At 39.4% G+C, this 16,721-nt stretch overlaps 1 long non-coding RNA gene across 4 annotated transcripts in view; it reads right to left on the reverse strand.

Annotated features, from left to right (window-relative positions):
• The window catches only part of LOC114697381, a 94,023-nt gene that overhangs the window by 21,297 nt on the left and 56,005 nt on the right, over nt 1-16,721 (reverse strand). The window contains exons 4-5 of one of the 4 annotated variants that reach the window (XR_005092466.1): nt 16,380-16,500; nt 12,760-12,957 (exon numbers count right to left, since the gene is read on the reverse strand). This is a non-coding gene — a long non-coding RNA (uncharacterized LOC114697381). The remainder of the gene's footprint in view (nt 1-12,759; nt 12,958-16,379; nt 16,501-16,721) is intronic. The other 3 variants (XR_005092465.1, XR_003735163.2, XR_003735165.2) reach the window with 3 other exon arrangements.

The raw sequence follows: 16,721 nt of genomic DNA on the forward strand, positions 1-16,721 counted from the left end.
TCCCTGTAGACAAAAACATGGCTAGTGCTGTAGTGGTGTATGAAGTTTCCACCTTGGCACATGAGTCCTGAAATAATTCTGAGAAAGCAGAAACTTTATAATCAAATTCTTCCTCTTCAGTGTTCACATCATGAAAATGTTGTGCAGTCTTAGGAACATTGTCTTCAAACATCTTGAAGGAGATACCACTCAATGGCCTGCCTCAGCAGCAATAACAAAGAACCCAACTGGATTCACTGTGGGTAGCAGCAAGAAGCTACATGGAACAGTGGTATCTGTAAGGCCTGTTCTTGGTTTTTTGGCCCAGTAATACCATACTTAAGAATTATCGTTGAGCGGTGATGGTGTACACTTGTAATCTCAGTACTTGAGAGATGGAGGCAGAGGAATCAGGAGGTCAAGGTCACTCTGAGCTGCACAGTGAATTCAAGGCTAGCCTGGGCTACATGATAACCTGTCTCACAAACCAGATAGATAGATAGATAGATAGATAGATAGATAGATAGATAGATAGATAGATAGATAGATAGACAGATAGATATACAGACAGATGATAGGTAAAATTAAAAATGCAAAACTTTCTAAGCATTAAGAAGTTTAGCTTTTAATGCATGCAGCTGACATGAAAAGAAAGCAATGGAGAGCATGATAAAGTAAGTTAAATTTTCAGTTTTAATTCTAAAGCTTAGCTTCTTAAATAAATAAGTAAATAAATATTGTGCAGTCATTTGCATCAATATAAATAATATGTAGAGACATAATAAAATTTTTATCATATGTTGTATAAAATATACCAAAATACTTAATGCCTTTGTTTACCAATATTTAATGTCTCTTTCATATTTTAGGAGTGATAAAAGCATATTCAAATTTCCTCCATTGAACTACTATTTTATAGAATTTTTATTACTGTGTATTCATTTTACAAATTGGCGACTTTCATGATGACATTTTATTCAAGTATATCATAAAGCTTGGTCATATTCAGTCTCCATTACTTTTTTCTGTCCTCACTCCAATGAGTCCATTCTTCTTCCCAAATAGTGCCCCCACTGCGTCATGCCATGCATGTGCACATACATTTGTAGGTATTTGTATACATAAAACATAGGTTCCACATATGAGAGAAAATTGTGATATTTATCATTCTGGATTTGGATTATTTTGCTTAATGTGATGATCTCTAATTCATTTACATTTTCTAGAAAATGAAACAATTTTGCTCTTTGCCTGAATAAAACCCTGTTGTGTATACATAACCACATTCTTCAGTTTATTCATCTGTTGATGGTAACAGGTGGATTCTGTAACTTGGCTGTTGTGGAATAATGTCATATGAAAAGCAGAGGTGTGTGGGTGTCTCTGTGGCACACTGACTTAGATCCTTGGCATGTACTCCCAGGAGTGGCATCACTGGACAATGCAGTAGCTCTGCTTTTAGTCCTGTGAGGACCCTCACAGGTTTTCATGGTGGATGCACTAGGTTATATCCCCCCAGCAGTGTGCACAAGTCCACCTCCTCTCTGCAGCCTCAGCGCAAGACACCAGAACAGCAGCTCAGAGAGGTTAGAGCTTATCTAAGATCACAAAGCACATAAATAGATTTTCTGTAGGCAGAGCCTCAAATTAATAATTGTAATGATGGATTATTCAGACTGCATGAGATAAAGGGTTTAATATTTACTAACTATAAACCTCTGAATAGATAATTTTAAGGGACAATCACTAGCTTATTTACTATTAATAGTTTTTAAGAGTTTTCTTAATGTTTTAACTAGTATGTTACCGTTAATGCCTTGAAGCAGTGGGAGAGGTGCCTCAGTGGTTAAGAACACTTGTCCCAGTACCCACATGATGGCTCACAACCCTCCAGTCCCAGGGGATGCAATGCTTTCTTCTGACTTCCTCTCACACCAAGCATGCACATGGCACACAAACATACTAGGAGGCAAAACTTTCATGCACATAAAACAAAATAAATCTTTAAAAACTTAATATAATAAAGATTACTGGAAATAGTGGATATTTGATAACTATGACTTTAGCCATCAACAATAAAATTAAAAAGGCAAAGAGGAGAATAATGCCAGGAGGTGGATAGGGTAGAGGGGGAGGTGAGGGATTTGAAATACTAAGGATGTTTGAAAACACCAAATGGAAATCTACTATTTCATAAGCATCCTAAAAAAAATACCAAAAATATTTTAATTAAAATTATCCTACACGGGGAAGAATGCTCCTCCCAGAAGTCATAGGCTATTGAACAAAGTCCAGTGCCAGCTGTGGGATGCCTCCCTTTGAACTGTATGTTGGGGATGGAGGGGCAGTTATCTTTGAGTTTAACTAAGACTAATTTATAAAACTCATAATTGTATCCTCAACATATCTTTATATAACTACAAATCACGGAATTTGTGTGAACAAATATATATATATATATATATATGAACAGACTTATATAAATTAGTTTAATATTGCCTGAGATTTTTTATTTTTATTTCACATTTATTTATTGATTCTTTGGAAATTTCACACCATACACCCTAATTCTGCTCACTTCCCAGTCCCCCTACATCTTCTCCTCCCCTGGAGCACCCTACCCCACAGAAGACACTTTTTTATTTTTTTAAAAAATCAAACAAAACAAAACAAGCAAACAAACAAAAACAAACAAACAAGCCTTGTTGCTCCACTGTCTTTCCCACCTTTCAACTCCTCTTCTATCATCCTGGTGGCACTGGGAGCTGCAGTGTGTCACACGGTACACCCTTTTGTCCAATCAGCTTTACTAGCAAGTGTCCATTGCAATGAGTCACTGGTCTGGTTCAAGGCATCTGGTTTCTGCTACACCATAGTCATTGGATCCTTACTGAAACTCCTCTTGGATATGCCTTGGCTGCCCCAAGTCATGGAGATACTGGGGATATTGTTCCTCATAATCAGTCCCTTCACAAGCTCAAGCAGGTCCTAGATGGGGTAGACGTTAGCATAGGCCAACCCAAGGCCCGGTTATAGGTTTGGACGGAAGCTGAGCTGGTCAGCCCAGGCCGCTGGGGCCGCCCCACTAAGGCTAGGGGGCGGAGTCAGCTCCCCCACACCCATGTCAGCGAGCCAGTTCTCCTTCACCCAAGGTGATGGGTGGGGACACCTCTCCCAAGCGTGGGGAGGCCAGCTCACCTCTCTTGCTGCAGTGTCCAGTGAGAGCAGGGCCAGCTCAGCATGGCCCTCTGGTTTCATCATGCACATTTCCTATGGCCTCCTGAGGTGACATGGGCCACAGACATCAACACAGACCCCAGCTGCAGCTGAACCATGGGCCCAGACATGGCCCCCAGCAGCAGCCCTGACCCTGGATGACATCGTGGCCCCTGGTGGCAGCACATTCACCAGCGCCAATTTATAAATCATACCAAAGGGGTCAATAATTCTTTGAGTTAAACTTAACAAAATTTATCTAATTTTTCAGTAACTATGTTCTTCAACCTTTGTTTATGAAAACCTGCCGATCTCAATACATTAATAACTTTACAAGAAATTTTTTAACATTTTAACTGGATCACAAAGTTAAAACGTGCTTAAACAAAAATATTGAACATTTGAACCATGTCAGTAATTCATCAGTTACTTGCTCAGGTTCCTCATCTCACTACAATATGTTGGGCTTGCTGTGGGTTTGTTTGCTTGGTTTCTTATCATGCATAATTATTTTATACGGTGTACTCATGTGTGCATGGGATATGGAGTTGCATGTGTGCTCAGACCAGAGAACAGCTTGTGGGGTCTGTTTTCTCCACATATGTGTTCCAGAGATCAAACTCAGGTCATCAGATATGGAGGCAAAAACCTTCACCTGCTAAAGCCAACTCACCAGCCCTGTTTTCGGCTGGTGAGATTTATAAAGACATTCACTCTTCACTATTCTGGTGTCTAGGAAGGCTTCAGTTGATACTCCAGAAGGTTTGGTGCCAGGGGAAGCCTGCTGTTTTCTAGATATCATCTTCTTAAGTGTCATCAAATGTCAGAAGGGAACAGCAGCTCTCTAGGGAAGTGTTCTCAATATGTGGGTCACAGCCCCCTGGGGTCAAACAACCCTTTCACAGAGGTCACCTAAGAACATCAGCAAACACAAATATTAACATTATGATTCATAACAGCCCCAAAACTGCAGTTATGAAGTAGCAACTAAAACAGCTTTATAGTTGGGGGGTCCCACAGCATGAGGAACTGTATTAAAGGGCCACAGCATGAGCAAGGTTGAGAACCACTGAGTCTCTCTGTAAAGCCACCAGTTTCACTTATGAGGGGCTGAGCCTCATGACCTGACCACCTCCTAAAGGTTAAATACCAACACGTTCAGGGTTCAGTTTCAGCCTGTGAATTTTAGGACACACATGGAATTAGTCCACAGCAAAGAAAACTCTTTTGAGAATGTTGGCCATGCATATGCCTCTGGATTTTAGGGGGATGAATATTAATTAATCTTCCCATATCAAAATTCTCAAAAACATAAAATAAAATTTATCGTAAAATAATATATACAAAGTATTGAGGAAAGACAATAAAGTGTTGTACATATACACACAAATAACTTTCACACAAAAGAGCTCAAGGAGTTATATGACACCAACAAAAAAGTAAAAGCCACGGACCTGGACAAGTTAAAGAGGAGAAGTGGACTGTGACGAAAGGCCGTGCCTTTCGATGGCACGACGTAAGACTAAGGTCCCCCAGAAATAGTTGAGAAGAAGGGATCAACCCCAGAGGCAAATGAAGGGCATTTAGAGGTACTTCTTCAATTGCTTGTTTATGGGCTTTATTGTTTTGCCTGTGCTAAACCAAGCTGGGGAGCTCGCACTTAGTTAACTGGAGCAGCCACCGATAGAGTAACAGTAGAGCCTGTTTCAGAAAGAAAGACTGGTGAGCAAGCATCCTGCTAGATAATTATCTCTGGAATCCAGAGTTTAGCTTATTAAATATTCCTTTCATTAATCCCAGTAATCTTCACTCATCGTAACTCAGTACAACAGTTTCTAAACCTCACATAATAAAGAAAGCTGAATTTCACATAAATTTTCCTTTTCCATATCACTTAATTCTCCTCTCTCAGTCTTGAGGTGAACCTTGCACAGCCCTGTCCCACCAAGCCATGTACGCACCTCACGCCAACTGTAACGAAAGTGCTGTGATTCCACATCATGACATTAAGTAAGAGCCAAGCTTCGGGTTTCACACTGCCTGAGGACCAAGATCACATTAGCTCACCACTAGTGGTGTAGTCACTGTATCAGCTATTGATACTAAATCTTTGAATGCAATGAAAGTTAACAGTGCTATTTTTATGTTATGCCAAAAAAATCATCCAGTCTGTTTTCCCTTTTTGATTACAGTTCATTTAAGGGAAAAATGTTGCTGCATGATTTGACAATGCTTTATGTGTCTTCGGCTGATAGAACACACAAAACGTTTGAATAGGCCCATTTATTTGAGCAGACGTATTAAATAATACTTTAAATGTGAACATGAATGTCATAAATTTTGTAGTCTCTTTAAAGTAGGATAAATCTGGTATTTAAAGTGGTCTTTGTTCAAAGCCATTTTTTTCAAACAGTCATAAAGGGACTCTGATTTGTGCAGCATGAACAATGCCAGCATCATCATTTTAATGTTATCCATATGGGCTTCTAATAATAGATAAGAGTCTACATTTGTATTATATGTCTCAGAGACATTTAAAATCTAGATAAGGAAAGGCTGATTTCATTGGCCCCATAGTTAAAGGAAAGCAGACCCTAATTAAAAGAATTCTGTTCTGAATTAACTAGTTTGACATGTGCTAATTGACAGTTCCTGTGAAATGGTTCTAATTAAAGTCAATATGTCTTTTTCAATTAAAAGGAAATTAAGAATATACTAATATACATTAACAACTTAATCTGCCTTCAATATCCCATACATCAGCTGCTTTTCTCCCACTAACACTGAAGGAGCATCTGACGTGAATCATCTCCTGTTTGCTTATGGTCTCTCATTATTACCTCATGCCAGCGCAGCAGTGGTAGATGCCCCTTGAGGAGAAGGCAACCAGAACCCTTGCTTTCCAGAGCTCCTACCTTCTCATTTACTAAGTACAAACCCACCTTGCTGTATTTTAAGAACTGGACATTTCTTAATAAGAATCTTTGCTAACTGGAAACAAATACAAGTGGTCTCAATTAGTCTGTCTTTCTACTATAGGCCTTAGAGGTAATTGCATTCTGCTGGGGAGAAGGCTGGACTGTGTTTTCATCATTTGGCTTGATTCAAAGCAAAGCTTGATTTGAGCAGCATAAAACAAAAACATCTTTCAAATCATGTTCTGTTTACCAAATGAAACTTTGGGGGAAGCTCAGGTGGGAATACTCTGCACTGTGTATACAACAGGAAAACGGAAAGTCGGGTTGCTTAGACGCCAACACTAACAGAAGGCGCATGGCACTCAATGAAAATGTAGCATTCGAGCTGTTTATAGCAACATGATTAAATATTCACATATACACTATCAAGTTGTGGTGTTAGCAATTTTAGTTCTAGTGAAAGTTATATTGACCTGAAACATCAACACTAATGTAAACAGCATTAACATCATGTGGAAAAGTATGCAAAAGATTAAAAACTATTTGTTTCTTAGTGCATGATTATAAATTTAAATACTTTAAACTATAATTTTAAAAAGCCTTTAGAGAAAGTTTCTGGAAGACACTATATGCAGTTGTTTAATTTGTTATAGATAATATTTTGATAGACATTTCATCCCCACTTCCTCTTCTCCAGGGTTTAAAGTTAAACCATAAAATATAGCTACTTAAAGAAATAGAAAAGTATTTGTTTCCATCAAAGCTAATTTATTTATGTCTAATGCACATCAAGAGCAATAGGTAAATAAGTCAACTCCCTGTTTCCTTTCTCCGCTTACATTTTTAAAATATTAAATTTGCTATTACCTGTAACATTCTTGGTAGGAGTGGGAGAGATGTGGGGGCAGCCTGCCAGCCAGGCATCCCAAGATCTTTCATTGAAACCATTTTTTCCCAAATGTGTTCTATTATCCTTTTCTCAGTAATTACCAAAACTTTAATGAAAGTCATCTTGTGTGGGACTCTAAAAGCAGCTGACGTCTAGCAAGTTTCCAGCATGAGTAAAGCATATTATTCCACGTTCGGTAAAATGCCTCCTTACAACTGTAGCTCTGGTCAGGCTCAACCGTGGGAAGACAGTGTCGGGTCCCAGCATGGAGTCCCTAGCTGGATTCCGACCCTAGGCTCTTGCTCCTCGAGCTGGCATAGGTTGGAAATGCTGCAGTAACAGCATGTACTCAGCTTTTTGAAATGGGAGAGGAGCCAGTGCAGCAACTTTTCTGCCCAATTAAAGAGCATTGTCTACAGCAGGCCTACACAACATAAGGCCTGCAGACTGCACACAGCCATGAAGCAATTGTTCATGACCCACCCACAGATTTGGGAAGGGAAGCAAGTAGAAGGGTTGGCAACACGACACCCATGTCAGCAAGAAGACATGAGGCCGCTCTACAGACTCCGCCTCTGTGTTCACATGGTACAGTGCCATGGATCTAAACTCAAGATGGCAATCAACGTGAACTGCCAATCCTCCTAACAAAGGCTTCCGTTGCTGCAGTGCGGCACTGCTACAAGCGCTCCTTAAAGGCAGGCACTGGACTGAAACGCAATTCTGAAAACCCAGATGCATTCACCTGTGGCATGCTCTTATAACAGCTGGTAAACACATATCAGTGATGCCTATAGCGTATATTTTCTTCACTAGAATGTGCTTCCATCTTGTCTCTTGATCCTGTCATTTGGTTGCGAGTAGGTGATTAAATAACTTATTGCTCAAAGAAGAATACTTGCAAGAATGAGCATAGACAGGAGTAAGGTCATGGAATGAGGTAGTGTGAAGAGCTTCAAGATTAGTTTCTCCACCAAATGTGACAGAATCAATTATTTTAGCATGCTAGAATCTAACTGAGCACTTTTTAGTATCAACAAGAACGCTTATATAGAAAATATAGCAGCAACACATAGAATGCAGCCATGAGATTAGGACCTATATTCCCAGTGTGGCCTGCTAGTACCAGGATCACTACAAAGGCTTTCTGCTCCAGAAACCAGGATTCTGTACTTGGGTCTGTCTGGTAGTTTCTGAGGGGCAGTCAACGAGGCAAACCAGAGAAGTGAAAGCAGCCTGTGACTGGAAGGTAGACACAGGACCTGTCTCAAAGTTTTCTTTCTTTTGTTGTAACCAGGCATTTAAGGAAATCATTGGTTAACCATGGCAATAATAAAGGATAGACTTCAGCCACCACACAATGAAAAATATTATGGTTTTTGTTTGCTTGTCACAGTATTGGAAATGTCACTGTACATAGGAACATCTATGGCCTTCATCAAGCAATGACTACCATTCTTGATGTAAGGGACAATCTGATATCAAAATTGCTTTGTCACAATATTTAAATTACTCACTTTTCCACACCAAAAAAATGCACAAATGACACCAAAAAATAGGAAAGTATAACCCATCACAAAAAAAGCTAAGATAAACCATTCCTAAGGCAGCCCAGACATACTTATCAGACAAAGACATTAACTATCATAATTATTTATGAAGGGATTAAAAAAATAATTAGGCAATCTAAGTGTGAGTAAGTAAAAATATCAATAAAGGAATAGAAAAATATTTTATAAATACGAATACTGGAGCTGAAAAATATAAGAGATGAAAATTTTTAATTCACAAGATGTGTTCCATGGTCCATTTTAGCATAGGAAAGAACCGGCCAGCATGCATGGAGTTAAGAAGTTAGCAGAGGAAACAAACATGGCCTGACAGACCTATGGGACACCATCGAGCACACTAATTCAGTGCGGAAGCTCTAGAACGACAAGAGACCAAAATGGATAGGAAAAACAAGAAACATCATTCAAAACCTCCCCAAGTTTGATTGATGACATGAATCTATACGTTGGGAATCTTGAAACTCCAAGCAGGACAAACTCAAAGAGATCCATTACAAGATATATGATTGAACAATTAAAAGTAAGAGACAAGGAGAAAAAGTCTTGTAAGGAGCAGAAATGCAGGAATTCATCATATGCTCTGAATCCTCAGTAAATTACAGGCTGTTTCTCATGAGAAATTCCTGAGGCCAAAGAAAATAGGATAAGCTATGTAAAATACAGAAAGGAAAAAAAAACAGGTAAACCAAGGGCTTAATCAGTCCTTCAGAAATGAAAACTAAGGTACTTGAAGATAACAAAACCTAGGAGAATTCGTTGATAGTAGCCTAATCAGCAAGACTTGCAGAAGGGGGATCCTTCCACATAAACAAAAGGATACCAGACAGAAACTAAAGTAATACAAAGAAATAAAACACTGTTAAGATAGTCCCCTAAGCACATCTCAGTGCGGATCTTGACATGTAACCCTTATTTCTTAATTTTATTGAATTATTTTTTACTTCAAATATGTATGCTGTACTTAAGTCATTTCCCCACTCTAACTTCTCCGATACCTGCCTCCCCCAACTGCTCCCTCTCAAATTCATGGCCTCTTTTTCTTTAATTATAACTGTTACATATATATACAATATATTAATATATTTATGTTATATATATATTTATAAAATATATAAATATATAATATATTAAACATATAAAATATATAAATATAACCTTCTGAGTCCATTTAGTGTTGCTAGTATGTGTCCATTTTTAGAACCAAGCAGTACCCAACTTTAACTGATACACATACAGGAAATATTGTATAAGGGGACAGAAGGACCTTCGGAACCAGAGGACCAGGAAATGTGCTGTGACATTGTGTCTTCAATATACCACATGGAAGCTGCACCCATGAAATCTTGACAATATGGTTACCTAAATAAGACCTGATTAGTTAACATGCGAATGTGGATAGGGGAATTCTCATGGGGCTTTAACCTAGGTGGACCATAATCCCTCTTTTTATTTTCTATTTGATTTTAAAGAATACACAAAACAATGTAAACTTATGTTAATGTCCAAATAACACACAAAGATGAATTTCTAACAACATAGGATACCAGGGCCTTGCATGTATAATGTGAGTGCTCTACTGTTGAACTATACCCCTGTCCTGGTTGGTTTTATGACAACTTAAGACACGCTACAGTCATTAGAGAGGAGGGAGCCTCAGCTGAGCAAGGCCTGTACAAGATCAAGCTTTAGGCAAGTCTGGTGTATGATATTTTGTTCGCGTTCTGCCAAATAAAGCTTGCCTGGAGATCAGAGAGCAGAGCTAGGCACTAGATAACCATAGAGGCCAGTCAGTGGTGGCTCACACCTTTAATCCCAGCACTTGGGAGAAGGAAACAGGAAGATCAGGAGTTCAAGGCCACCCTGAGCTACATGAGATTGAACAGAGTAAAGAGAAACAGAGCCAGGCAGTGGTGGTGCACACCCTTAATCCCAGCACTAGGGCAGTGGAGACAAAAATATAAGGCAGGTGGAGACAGGATCTCAGCACTCATTCGGTCTGAGGATTCATAGAGGTAAGAAGCCTCTAGTGGCTGCTGCTCTGCTTCTCTGATCTTCCAGCTTTTACCCTGACCCTGGGTTTTTATTGTTAAGACTAATTAGGATCATGTTTCACAAGTCTGTATGGTATTTTTTTAATTAGTGATTCACAGAGGACAGCCAGCCATTGTAGGGGAGTCATCCCCGGGCTGGTGTTCTTCAGTTCTGTAAGAAAGCAGGCTGAGCAAACTAGGGGAGCAGGCCAGTAAGCAGCATCTTCATCAGTTCCTGCCTCCAGGTTCCTGCTCTGTTTAAGTTCCTGTCCTGGCTTCCTTCAATGACTCACTATGATGATGAAGTGTAAGCCAAATAAACTCTTTCCTCTTCAAGTTGCTTTGGTCATGGTGTTTCATCACAGCAATAGTAGCCCTTAGACAATGCATAATCCAAAAGGGTACTTATGAAAAGCCCACACAGAGCATCACATTCAATAATGAAAGAATGAAACTTTTCCTCCAAGATCAGGAACAAAACAATTGCTATTTAACATTTTATAGGAAGCTCAAGCCAAAGCAATTACCCCAGAAAAAAATAAATTAAAAAAAAAATCCAAATCAATACCCTTTACAGGTATGGAGAAGTAAAACTTTGTCTATTTACACATGACATGATTCTACATATACAAAATCATGTAGATTTTTCAGAGGCAAATTAAAAGATTCTGCTAGAGTCAATAAATCAGTTCAGTGAAGCTGCAAATTAGGAAAATATATAAGAAATAAGTTTATTTCTATACAGTAGCAATAAAACTGAAAAGAAAATTAAGAAACTAATTCTACTTACAAAAGTACTCAAAAGGATAAACTATATATAAACTAAACCATGCCAATGAAAAATGTGTACACTGGAAACCATGAAACCTTGTGGAAAGAGACTAACAAAGTCCAAGACAAATTGTAACACATCCCTGTTTCTGAACTAATGTTAAGAGGAAGATCAATTTTTCTTAAAATAATACATAGTGCCTTGAATTCATATGGAATTTCAGAGGATTCAAACCACCCAAATAATATCTTAAAGACAAAAAAATAGTTGGAGTATTTACATTACTTAATTTCAAAACTTGCTACAAACCTAAAATAACAGAAACAGCATATTGATAACATATATCTAAGAGAACTGAAAGTCCAGAACAGATGTAGACTTTTTGCCCAATTGATTTTCTTTCTTTCTTTCTTTCTTTTTCCTCCTTTCTTTCTTTCAGATTTATTTTATTTTACATGTATGAGCTTTTTTTTTCTGAATGCATCTCTGTGTACAACATGCCTGTCTGGTGCCTGGGAGAGCAGAAGAGGGGATGACGTCCCCTGGAACTGGAGTTACAAGTAGTTACGAGGCACCACGTGGGAGCTAGGGATTGAACCTAGATCTTCTGCAAGAACAACAAGAGCTTTGAACCACTGATCCGTCTCACCTTCAGTCCTGCCAACTGATGTTCAACAAGCATGAGCAGAACATTCAATCAGGAAATAAATATATTCAGCAAATAGTGCAGGGACAAATGGGTAGCCACGTATAAAATAAAGAGACTGCATACATCCCCACCACCTCTAACCATTATACTACAACTAATGTAAAATAGATCCTTGACCTAAATACAAGAGCTTTAATTATGCAATTAGTAGAAAAAAAAAACATAGAGTTATATCTTATGACCTCAGTCAGATGTGGCAATTGAGTCTTCAATGTGTACAGAATAAATTAGCCACAAAAAATAAAAAATTATACTCGATAAAAATCAATATATTTTTGGCTCAAAATATATTACTGTCTATATGAAGAGGAAATCGTTGACAGATGGAATTTTTTTCAAATCATATATCTGCTGAGACATTACTATTAGGATGTGTAAAAATATTGCTCAACAATAAAAAGAAGTCTTCATGTAACAAAAAAGTAAATGCTCAAAACGAAGTATACAAAGCATGACCCAATCACCTCCCTCTAGACCACACTTCTTAAAGCTCCCCCACCTCAATGCTTAACACGCTAACCTGCAGCTACAAATCCCACTGAAACCATAGCACATGGTTCTTTTTATGTAATATTCACAAGAGGCAAAATGACAGAAAATAAAATAGTCATAACTAAAGAAATAATAATTCTTTCTAAACAATAGAAGTTCAGAGAAAAAGCAGACACCGTTCACCTAAGTATCCACTGATACAGTTTGAGTTGTCTTCCTGGACGGTCTCACAGTGGACACCTTTGGGGTGGTGATGTCGCGCGCGCGTGGCTTCGATGCTCACGCCTCACAGCTGTGCACATGTCACTCCTCTTTTCCATTTGTTATTCTTTCTCATTTGAGGTTCTTCTCTAATGTTTGGTTTGGTTTTGTCTTCTGTTGCTTAGAAAAAGAAAATAGAATGACATACCCAGGTCTAGCATTAAATTATAATTCTTTTTAAGAGAGAAAATCAAACACATAAAGAAAATACAAATAAGACACTCCCTAAAAATTTCATTACACTGCAAGCTATAAATGTGCATATTTTCCATAATTCAATTCAAATATTTCCAGATTTTCATCAAGAGAGGAAAGACCAACATTTGGCCTCGACCATGTGGTAGAGGTTAGTTAAGAATCCTAAGACAGGGCTTAGGGAGCTTGGCTACAATATTCTACACCCTGCGTTCAATCCCCAGCACCACAAAAAAAGTAAGGATCATTTATTTTTATTTTATGTGTTTTGCTTTATGAGCGTTTCCTCTACATGTATGTAGGGGCATGTCATGTGTACCTAGTGCCTGTGGAGACCAGAAGAGGGCACTAAATCCCCTGGAACTGGAGGTAGACAGTTGTAAACCATCATTTAGGTGGTGGGAAACAACCCCTGGTCCTCTGAAAGAGCAGCAAACGCTCTAAACTGCTGAGTCATCTCTCCAGCCCCATTTTTGTTAATTACAAAGTTAATAATACTTAATATTTTATTATATTTTGAAGAAAATAAGTTTTCAAAGTTTTAATATTTGACATACAAATTTGTTCACTATACCTGCTTTGCAGCAAGGTACTGTTTACACATACCAATATGGCTACAAATGGGCATCTAACTGTTAACAAATAAATTACTTCTTAAAATTAGATGTCTACAAATTTTCTGAATGTGTTTCTTAACTTAAAACCAGAAAAGAGAATATTTTGTGCGGTTCTGAGGAAATGATTCTATGGACAAATATGTGCCGTGCAAGTGAAGGCCAGAGTTTGGTCGCCCAGAGCCAACATACGGCAGGTGAGTGTTGTGACCCACTTGTAAGGCCAGCACTCGGCAGGAAGGAAGAGTGGACTCCCCAGGGAACGTGAGATACATGAATGTGTGAGCTCTGGAGTCAGCAGGGGATGCTGTCTCAGTAAATAAAGTAGAAAGCAATCCAAGACGACCTAACAGTGACCTTTGGCCTGCACACACATGCAGCAGAACACAGGAGAATTCAAATGCACATCCCACACACACATACACAAGCAAAGAAAAAGAGAGAGAATGTTTTACAGGTAACTATAAACTTAGTGTTGTGTAAGCTCCTCAACGTATGATGGAGGAGACAACGTTGCTGTGGACACACAGCAGGCCTGTGATCTGAATGCAGAGAAGACAAAAAAAAAAAAATGAAGGATTTCCCAAGGCTAAGTATACAACTTTTTTTTCAAAAATTATGGTTAAATGCCCCTTTAAGTAAACAAAAATCAAAATAAAATAAAGAAAAGTAAGCTTTTTTCCTTTATTCATTCACTGGGAAAATCTCAATACAAAATAAACATAACAGCTACATCTCATCTACATCTTTATATAGCGGATTTGTAACATACTCCAACCATTGTGTCTTGTTTGACTCACGCAGGCTTACCTGTGTGGAAAGGGGATCTGCTGGGTTCTTAATGGTAGCTAGGAACATCCTATTAAATCTAGGGTCCATGGAAAAATCTATGTTGTCAAGATGTTTGTCCACGAAATCAGCTTCTGTGGTAATAACATGGCGTGGCCCTTGGAGGAGGACTCCCAGCCTACCTCTGTCAAAATTGTTTGCATTTAATGGCATCCATTCTTATATCTTTGCTCTCTGCCATGTCTTCTGAAACAGGCATCTTCTTTAGGGTATCCATCACGGAAACTACTTGGTTTTGCTCTTAAACAGATAAACATATTGTCTGAGCTTACTTGCTCATTTGTTTAAAAAAAAAAAGTATGAGTGTTTTTTTGTCTTTTTTGTTTTGCCTTATAAATTCCTCCTAGCCATTATTAATCTATATATCATGACTTTTTTCTCATTCTAACTAACTGAATACTAATTATTGATATGTCAAAAAAGCACAATAACTTTACTCCTGACCTCTCTTGGAAGATTCAAGACCCTTAGATACATAATAGTGGCATACATCACTTTGTTTTCTGGTTTTTTAGAGACAGGATCTCTTCATACAGCCTTGGCTCTCCTAGAGCTTTCTGTGTAGACCAGGCTGTCCTCAAACTCAGAGAGATCTGCCTGCCTCTGCCTCCAGAGCGCTGGGACTAAAGGCCTGTGCCCTGACACTGGTCCAAGGTTACTCTGTGTTACTGGCCTCCTTTTACTGTGAATACAAAAGGCAGTTGCATTGACGGTGATAATTTCTGATTGGAAAATACCTGTTTTGGAGAAAAGTGCGTAAGAAGAAATCCAACCCCTCTGAGACACTGTCCAAATGTGAACTTCCAGAATGCAAGCCTTCTCTGGACTTTTGTAATGTATTTAGCAGAGGCATCATTTAAGACCCTATGTTTTTGTTTGTTTGTATATTTTTATTTGTTTTTACATCCCAATCAAAGTTTCTCCTCCCTCCTCTCTTCCCAGTTCCCCCTTGCCCCATCCATTCCTCCACCACTGTTTCTCTTCAGATGCAGGCGGGCCTTCCGTAGATATCAGCCAGCCATGGTATATCAAGCTGCAGAGAGACTAGGCACCTCCTCTTCTAGTAAGGTTGGATGAGGCAATCCGGAAGGAGGATGGATCCCAGAAGCAGGCAACAAAGTCAGAGACAGCCCCTGCTCCCACTGTTAGGAGTCTGACGAGAAGACCAAGTTACACAATTCTAACACCTACGCAGAAGGCCTCGGTCAGTCCCATGCAGGCTCCCCGTTTGTCAGTTCAGCCTCAGTAAGGCCTTATGAGGCCAGGTTAGTTGATGCTGTGGGTTTTCTGTGGTGCTCTTGACACCACTGGTTCCTACAATCCTTCCTCCCTCTCTTCTGCAGGATCCCCAGGCTCCACCTAATGCCTGGCTGTGGAGCGCTACATCTGTTTCCATCTGTTTCTGGGTGAAGTTTTTCTGATGACAGTGGGGCTAGGCACCGGTCTATGAAAGCCCTGCTTTTTTTATTTTATTAGATTGCTTTATATTGTTTTCTATGTGAATATTTTGCCTGCATGTCTTTATGAGCACTATGTGCATGTCTGGTGCCTGAGGAGATCAGGACAGGACAACAGATCCCCTGGAACTGGAGGTGTGAGCCACTATGTGAGTGCTAGGAACTGAGCCCTAGACCTCTGTAGGAAGGAGTACTCATAACCACTGGGCCATCCTTCCAGCCCCTTAGTCAGTAACTCAAAGCCCAACTTTCTGGGCACATAAAGAAAGCTGAAGCAGTAGGGAATGATGTCACTAACAATGGAGGTGTTTGGCTGTTCTTAACTTGCATTCTCACTCCCCTCATGCCCACAGCTGTGATTAAACCTCCAGCCGCCTGAAACCAAATAGAAGGTTATGTTCTCTTCACTCACTCGTCAGCCTCTCACCTGGTGAGTTTATGGATTCTGAGAAAAGACATCGTGCTGGCTCATAGTAAGTCCACTTGACACACAAGCTGTAGTCATCTGGGAAGAGGAAATCTCAACTGAGACGAGGCTGTAGGCAGGCCTGTAGGGCAGTTTTCTTAATTAGTGATTGACAGGGGAGGGCACAACCCACTGGAGTGGAACCACCCTGGGCTGGTGGTCCTGAGTTCTTTAAGAAAGCAGGCTAGGCTAGCCAGAGGAGCATACTCCTCTGTGGCCTCTGCGTCAGCTCTTGCCTCCAGGTTCCTGCCCAGCCTCAAGTCCTGCGCTGGCTTCTCTCAATGGACTATGACTTGAGATATG

This window comes from Peromyscus leucopus, chromosome 11 (assembly GCF_004664715.2).
Source record: "Peromyscus leucopus breed LL Stock chromosome 11, UCI_PerLeu_2.1, whole genome shotgun sequence".
Lineage (NCBI taxonomy): Eukaryota > Metazoa > Chordata > Mammalia > Rodentia > Cricetidae > Peromyscus > Peromyscus leucopus.